General features: G+C 44.0%; 1 protein-coding gene and 1 pseudogene across 2 annotated transcripts in view; both read right to left on the bottom strand.

Annotated features, from left to right (window-relative positions):
* The window catches only part of Col4a3 (collagen type IV alpha 3 chain), a 138,767-nt gene that overhangs the window by 79,878 nt on the left and 51,017 nt on the right, over nucleotides 1–7,872 (bottom strand). The gene's annotated exons all lie outside the window — the stretch shown is intronic.
* Nucleotides 4,662–4,775, bottom strand: LOC115064207 (annotated as a pseudogene).

The following is a 7,872-nucleotide window of genomic DNA, read 5'->3' as shown; positions in this document are numbered from 1 at the left end:
TATCTATCTATCTATCTATCTATCTATCTATCTATCCATGCATCCATCATCATCTATTTGTTTTGAGTAAGAGTGGTTCAGACTCCACTCTGGAAACCTTTCGACACCAGCTTGAGCACATGCATCCATGCTGAACTCCTTTGGTCTAGGCCACAACTCCTCTCATATCCACTCTCATGAAGATTCTATAGTTTCCTGTCATGTTTAATGTATATTTTTCTGATGGCCACATGTTCCAGGAGAGATGGGACTTCCCAGTGTCACTCATGTCTGTCCTAATTGTGCCACATATCCTGAGCAAAGGCTGGGCTCACTGGATGGAAGCTTATGGTTTCTGCTATGACCAAGGTGCCTGCTCCGTGTCTGTGTGGTTTATGGACAATTATGATTAAGGTGAAGACAGAGCCTTTGGCAACTTTAACGTGTTAAGACTGACACAAACTGAATTATTTGTTAGTTGCTTGGACTGAGAGATTTTTATCAAAGCAGTAAAACCTCTTGAGAGTTGAAAGGCAGTCCAGTAAACAGTCTTACATTGTCTCATTTAAATTTAACTGCTGTTGATGTAATCTCCACATACACTTCATTTTCCTTTGGCTCTGTTGTTCTCCCCCTCTTTCTGTCTTTACCTCTCAACACGACAGACAGACAGATAGTCAGACAGACAGACAGACAGACAGACAGACACACACACACACACACACACACACACACCACTCAAAACCAGACTGAATGCAGGTCACCTCCAAATGAGCATATATTTTTATCTAATTCCAGCATTAAAAGTAAGAAACCAAAATGAATACTTGCTTTATTTAGCATACTTGCTTATTAGAAGATTGTTGCTTTATTTAAGGTTCTTTTTAAAAAAAAGTCTTATTTATTTTATGGATAGGGTGTTCCATCTGCATGTACACCTGCATGCCAGAAGAGGGCATCAGATCCCACTACAGATGGTTGTGAGCCACCATGTGGTTACTGGAAATTGAACTCAGGACCTCTGGAAGAGCAACAGCCAGTGGTCTTAACCACTGAGCCATCTCTCCAGTCTCTATTTAAGGTTCTTAACGATGGTAGAAGTTAAAAGCTGTTTAATATCTAGGAAATCTTTGATTTTATAGTAGAGATCTCATCACTTAAAAAAGGACATTTCTATATATGTATATATGTGTATGTATATGTATGCTACATGTGTGCAGGTACCTTCAGAGGCCAAAAAAGTACTCCCTAAAGTTAGAGTTACAGGTGGCTATGAAGCCCTAACATGAGTGCCAGGAGCTGAACTTGGGTCCCCTAGGAGAACAAAAGGTGCTCTGAACTGCTGAGACATCTCTTCAGGCTTATGATTTAATCTCAATTGATATGGTTTGTTTGTTTGTTTGTTTGTTTACTTTAAAAAAGCTGTTTCAGACACATCATTAAGAAAAACAACTTTCTTTCAACTACAAAATTATTACATAAATAATATTATATAAACAATATTAATGAAAACTACTATTGTTGTGTTGCCATGTTGTGGAGTCTAGAGTTCCAGGACTGAGCAACTCTTCTAGCCTTCAATTTTCTTTTCTTTTGGTTTTTCAAGACAGGGTTTCTCTGTGTATCCCTGGCTGTCCTGGAACTCACTCTGTAGACCAGACTGGCCTCAAACTCAGAAATCCGCCTGACTCTGCCTCCCAAGTGCTGGGATTAAAGGCGTGTGCCATCACCGCCTGGCTCAATTTTATTTTCATTCTGTCTTTCTATACTGTTTTCGTAGAAATATATATTTTATCCACTCATTTAACCAAGTTGTTCCTCACCATCTAATTAACATACTTCATTACATCCCTGCACGCTACAGGCAGAAATTAGAGTAGGAATAATGAACTCTTGGTAATCCTAACACTCATAGATGGACATGTACGTGTTGCTCTGTAATGGAAAACACAGAGTCTCAATTGACTTGCTGACTAGAAGGTGTGGAGAGGCTTTCGGGAAGCCAATTCAGTGGACAGGCATTTTATGTGAGCCCAATGTAGCATCGCTACATGTGTCTGCCCTAACCTTGGCTGCTTGTGGCTATGCCTCCACAGCTGGGTCAGCAGCTGTCGCTCACTGCCTGGGTTATCAGAACCACACCAGAATCAGCCAAACAGTTAGGGTGTGTCCCCCTGTGTCTGTATGATCACGATGGCTGGGACTTCAGAATACGTGATAGCCTTCAGACTACTGGATTCTCCACCTCACTGGATGAACTCAGCATTACAGTAAGGGCAGCTCTGTGGCAGCTCTTCAGGAGCCTGTGTGATGATGGAGAGGGCCTGGCATGGGCCCCCCCAGTGGTGATCTTGCGTGCAAGCTATAGTCTTTTCACTTTTGGCATTTTTCCTTAAATACAATTTAAAATTTGCAAGTATGTTTCATCAATGAATCAATAGATTATTGGACTAAAGGATGCCGAGGCCATAGTTTCTTTGAATATTTTGAACCTATTGTCGAAACGCCATGACCACGTTAATGATACAACCCATTAATTATTATTCAGAAGTTAAGTCCTTAAAAAGCCCTATGGCCAGAGGCCATCATTAAACCAACACAAGCGATGGTTATTTCTCATGCAACGTTTTTATGATTTTTCCTTTTCAACAGCAAAGTACTCCTCAGTGGCCTCATACTAAACTTCAAGGAGGTTAAGAACAGGAAGTTATCAGTAATACTCTCTCTCTCTCTCTCTCTCTCTCTCTCTCTCTCTCTCTCTCTGTCTTGGAATCAGAAAGCTGCCAGAGTTATGTTGTAGCATGTTTGAATTTTAAATCGTTCACCTGGGAGAATCATTCTTTTGATGGCTTCAGAAAGCAAGAGAAGCATTCACCGTGGAGAATCCAGATGATTTAGAACTTAATTGGCCACATGCATGTCCTGTGGGTTATCAGTTCAGGTTCTAACTGGAGCTCTGGGTCAGTTGGCAAGTGCTTCCTAGTTGCCTCACTGGAAAGCATTAGGATTTGTCTTGGGGCGTGTGGCAATTAGTGAACAGAGAGGCCATGGATTTGTAAGAGAGCGAGGGAAGGCATATGGGAAGGCTTGGAGAGAGGACACTGAAGCTGGAGATGATATAGTTACGTTACGACCTCAAAGAATAAAAGAAAGAAGACCCGCCTTGTGGTGGTTTGCATAGAGAAAGATGGCTCAGTCAAAGGCGGCCTGTAGAAGGCTGTGCGCTCAGTAAAGAAAGACTCAGGCATTGGGGACTTCCCCTCTGGTCTACAGAAGACTGTGTGCCAAAGGACAGTCATGTGACTGTCTGGTCTTATCCTCAGTCGGTCTAAACTGGCCATGTCTCCCCCCACCTCCCAGACATTTCCTCCCAAGTTTATCCAGTGCCAGAAAACTGGCCTTGACTTCCAGAATAAAGATGAGACTGAAAATTCTTTGTTAATTCCACAACTGAATTATAACATCTGTTACCAGTATCCTTAGAGCGCACCAAGTATGTTAGTTGATTAACCAACGGTTATTTGTACATGAGTACAGATACTATACAATTTTATTTATTTAATAAAATGCTGGTTAGAAATCTCTGTGGTAACATATGTAACCGATGAACAGCTTGGTCCTCACGTGGGACCTCTAACAGCAGGAGCATGGGCTATCTCTGGCTCTGTTGCCTGCCTTTGGATCCCTTTCCCCTAACTGGATAGCTTTGTCTAGCCTCGGTAGAAGAAGATGTGACCAACTGATATGCCAAGCAAGAATTTTGATATTCATGGGAGGTCTCCCCTTCTCTGAGGAGAAAGGGAGGGGAGCATAGGGTAAGGGCTGATGAGAGGGAGGGGCTGGAGGGGGGGGAGATCTGATTGGGATGTAAAATAAACAAATTAATTAATTGCTAAAAAAGAAATCTCTGTGATATTTGACGCTTATACTGATAGGTGACAAAATGCACGAACAAGTGTCAATTACTTCTGGGCTGTTGCCTAGGTGGCCTGGGTGGTCTCTGCTTCAACTTCCACAGTATTGACATCAGCACTGCAGATCCGCTTCTGAACCCAGTGACATCACACATCGGTGACAGGACCCCCCCCCCCCGCACATCTGTTGCCAACCGCTATACATTCCCAGAATCCACTAGGCTCACCTCCCACCTTTACCTGCAAGTAGCTACGCCACTATCCAAATAAAAGGCAGACCCCCTCTGACACTGCCTGCCCCCTCCCCGTCCCCCGTCTCTCTCTTCCCCCCTTCTCCTTTGCAGCCACCTTTGCCCTTTTCTCCTACAATAAACCTCACGTGGAACTCTTTGGCCTGGTGTAGGTCTGTCTGGACGCTAGCCGCGCTTCTAACACAACACACAGTCCACCTATACATCGTTAAAATGAGCAAGTATTTGGGGCTGGAGAGATGGCTGAGAGGTTAAGAGTCCATGCTGCTCTGCTAGGGGATTTGAGTTCTGTCCCCAGCATCCATGCTGGACAGCTCACAACCACTCAGACTCTAGCTCCAGGAGATTCAATACTCTCTTCTGTCCTCTTCTGTCCACATACATGTGTCACCCACCCACACAATCATACACATGAGGGACAAAATAATAATAAACATGAGATCTAATGAGAATGTGCATACATTCTTACCGTTTATTGAAAGGCCTGAGAGATTTACACATCCTTTTTAAATTTTTAAGCCTACAGCACCCGGTATTTCCAGGCGGTCTCCCATCCAAGTACTAACCGGGCCCGACCCTGCATAGCTTCCAAGATCAGACGAGATCGGGTGCGTTCAGGGTGGACATTTTCCCTTTTCATTAATAGAAAAGAAATTTCAGATCCTCCTCCTTCTCGTCTCTGACCATGGCATACCTCATTTCTGCTGGCTCATGATATGGAGGTGGCCTCTTGCCCCCTCTGTCTCTCCGAGCATCCAGCTAGCCTGGGTCAGTGGGAGGGGAAGTTGGCATCTTTGAAGCTGGTTCACACTCTACTGAACAGGGCTGTTGATTTTGCATTAAAATGATTGACCGTGCCAGTCTCTGTGCCCGGCCTGGCCAGTGGCCCGAGGCAATGGTTTTTGTATGTGAAAAGAAGAGCTGAGCAAGTCCAAGCCGAGCGGTGCCAGACAGGCCCTACCAGCTGTTCTCCACAGCCTGGCCTCCATCCAGTGACCCGGAGCCTTGCCAGCTTGCCCTCGGGCAAGGAAGGACCTAGCGAGTGGCTGTCTGCCTCATCCACAGCCATTGCCACTGAAGCCACCACACTTCCCATCTTTCAGTTCCTGCCTGGGGAGATAGCTCTCGTCTAGACAGCTAACTCAGGCACCGGCTTTGGAGTTTCTGGTTGACAGCAAGCAGGCAGATGACTGATTCTGACAAAGAAGGTAGCAATCTGTGATCACCTGTAGGTTTGGAAGCAAACACTTTGGTAAAAAACGCGTTCGTCCCCCCTTGTGTTATTGCAAGGGGTGAGGTGTATGTTGTTACTGTGGACTCCAGTGTCTCTTTCCCCTAAAACATTGTAAGATTTTCTTTTTTAAGTTTTAATTTTTAAAAATTTCTTTAAAAAAATTGGATATTTTCTTTATTTACATTTCAAATGTTTTCCCCTTTCCAGGTGTCCCCTTCAGAGACCCCCTATCCCATCCTTCATTCCTGTGCCTCTATGAGGGTGCTCCCCACTCACTCCTGCCTTCCTGCCCTGGCATTCCCCTACACTGGGACATCAAACACTGTCAGGCCCAAGGGCTGCTCCTCCCACTGATGTCCAACATATGTGGCTGGAGCCATGGGTCCTTCTGTGTGTATTCTTTGTTTGGTGGTCCAGTCCCTGGGAGCCTTGGAGGGGTGTCTAGACTCCCCCCATGGCGATGCAAACCCCCTCAGCTCATTCAGTCCCTTTCTGCTCTCACATCTCCTGTATCCTATAGGTCTTTTCATTTCCCCCAAATCTCTTCTCTTCTCCTGAGATCCATCCTAGTTTCATGGTCTATATCCATACACCCCCCCACACACACATGCATATAGACTTATGAACATTATAAGCTGGGGTCCATATATGAGAGAAAACAGATGTTTTTCTTTCTGAGCCTGTTGCTTTGGTTAAGAGAATACCTCCTAGATCCATCTATTCCCTGCCATTTTTGTGATTTCAGTTTTCCTCATAGCTGACCATAATGCCTGTATGCACATGGGATAGGATTCCAACGTGCACCGCATTGTCAGGATCCACCCATCTTTTCCATTTCCTTGGTATTTCGAACCATGCAGCAGTAGATGTGGATCTGCAAGCCCATGTGTGGTAGGGCATGCAATCTTTGGGGTATACTATTCTCAGAAGTGGTAAGGCTGGGTCTTAAAGTAGTTCTGTTTTTAATTGTTGACAAACCTCCGTACCTACCGATCTCCATAATGGCTGAACTAGTTTAGATTCTCACTAGCAGTGGGTAAAGGTCCCCTTTGCCCACATTTTCACCAGAGATTGTCACTGGATTTCTTGATCCTAGCTATTCTTAGTGGGGCGTGTGGAGTCTGTAGTACAAAGAGTCGGTATGTTGTTCCTTGTTCATTTTTTTCATCCTAGAGTAAGTCCCACTGGCCAGCACAGGTTCGTCTGGGAGGGGCCATAGCTGCTTTCTCTCACCCTAGTTCTTCTTGTGAAACACTATTGGCTTTATCATCTATTGTTTGAGATTGTTTTTTCTTAAGAGGTAAAGAAAGCTCATGTACTATTGGGTTCATTAAAAGAAAATCTACCATGTTACGGACACTGCTTTCAGGAATCAATAAATCCTAACAAAAATCTCTTTGAATGCACCAAGCAGTAGAAAATCCGAACTCAGGAGTGGATTCCTGGGAATTCTGGTTCCTTAGGTCTTTCCGAAAATACCTTAAATAACGCCCTTTAATCTTTTAAAGTGTACCTAGTGCTCCCTTGTACTGGTCAGCTGCTAAGGAAACCTGCTGCTTGTTGACCAGGACTAAGGCATCCGAGCTTCTTGAGACACTCTAGGTACACAGGTGTGTCCAGCCCACAGTCTGTAAGCTGCCTGGGAACCCAGTGCAAAGTCATAAACGCACTTAATATATTATGAGACATTTTTGAAGCTTTGTTTGCTGAGTTGGTTGTACAGTTCTCCAGCGTGAATCTTACAGAGGAAAACATCACGTCACAATGTCAAAAGGTGGAACACACCATCAGTCTTCCTCAGTTGTTGATCCCGAGTGCAGTAGTATTGACTGGTCGGGCAGGATGGGCCCACTGGTATCACAGAAGCAAATCTGGTATGGTGGTAACCAGCTGCTTTCTGGTTGGATTTTATGCCCACCCCAGAGGGAAGAACTCATAATTGAAACTGTAAAGCTAGCCTTAAGCTTGTGCCTTGAGAGATAACTGCTCTTGATAGGAAAACTATTGCTATTGCTTTGTTAAATGGATCAGTTGCCTAATGGACAACCAACTTTATGCTTATAGAATTTTTTTTTTTTTTTTTGCTGTCACCTTTGATCATCCACGATGGCAGAGGCTTATAATGAGTCAAATATAGAGAATAAGTAACTGTTAAACATTCCACCATAAATAGACCATTTATCTCACTCCCTCCAAGGTTCAAGGAACGTTATGGAGAAAGGGACAGAAGGAATGAAAGAGTCAGATGGAGTAGGGTGTGGAGCAGTGTGGAACGCTGACTGCCGGGCATGTCATGGCTCTTCTGGACTTGAACTTAAAGAAGCTATGATTATACACACAAGAGCTGCACAGGGGCCTGTCAACACTCTGTCATGGAAGGGAGAGTGGCTCATCAGGTCTCACTCTCTCTGAGGATTTATCTACAGATAAGTGGAGAGGGAAATATATATATATATATATATATATATATATATATATATATATATATATATAT

This window comes from Mus pahari, chromosome 5 (genome assembly GCF_900095145.1).
Source record: "Mus pahari chromosome 5, PAHARI_EIJ_v1.1, whole genome shotgun sequence".
Lineage (NCBI taxonomy): Eukaryota > Metazoa > Chordata > Mammalia > Rodentia > Muridae > Mus > Mus pahari.
This window is presented reverse-complemented; position numbering and strand designations above follow the sequence as displayed.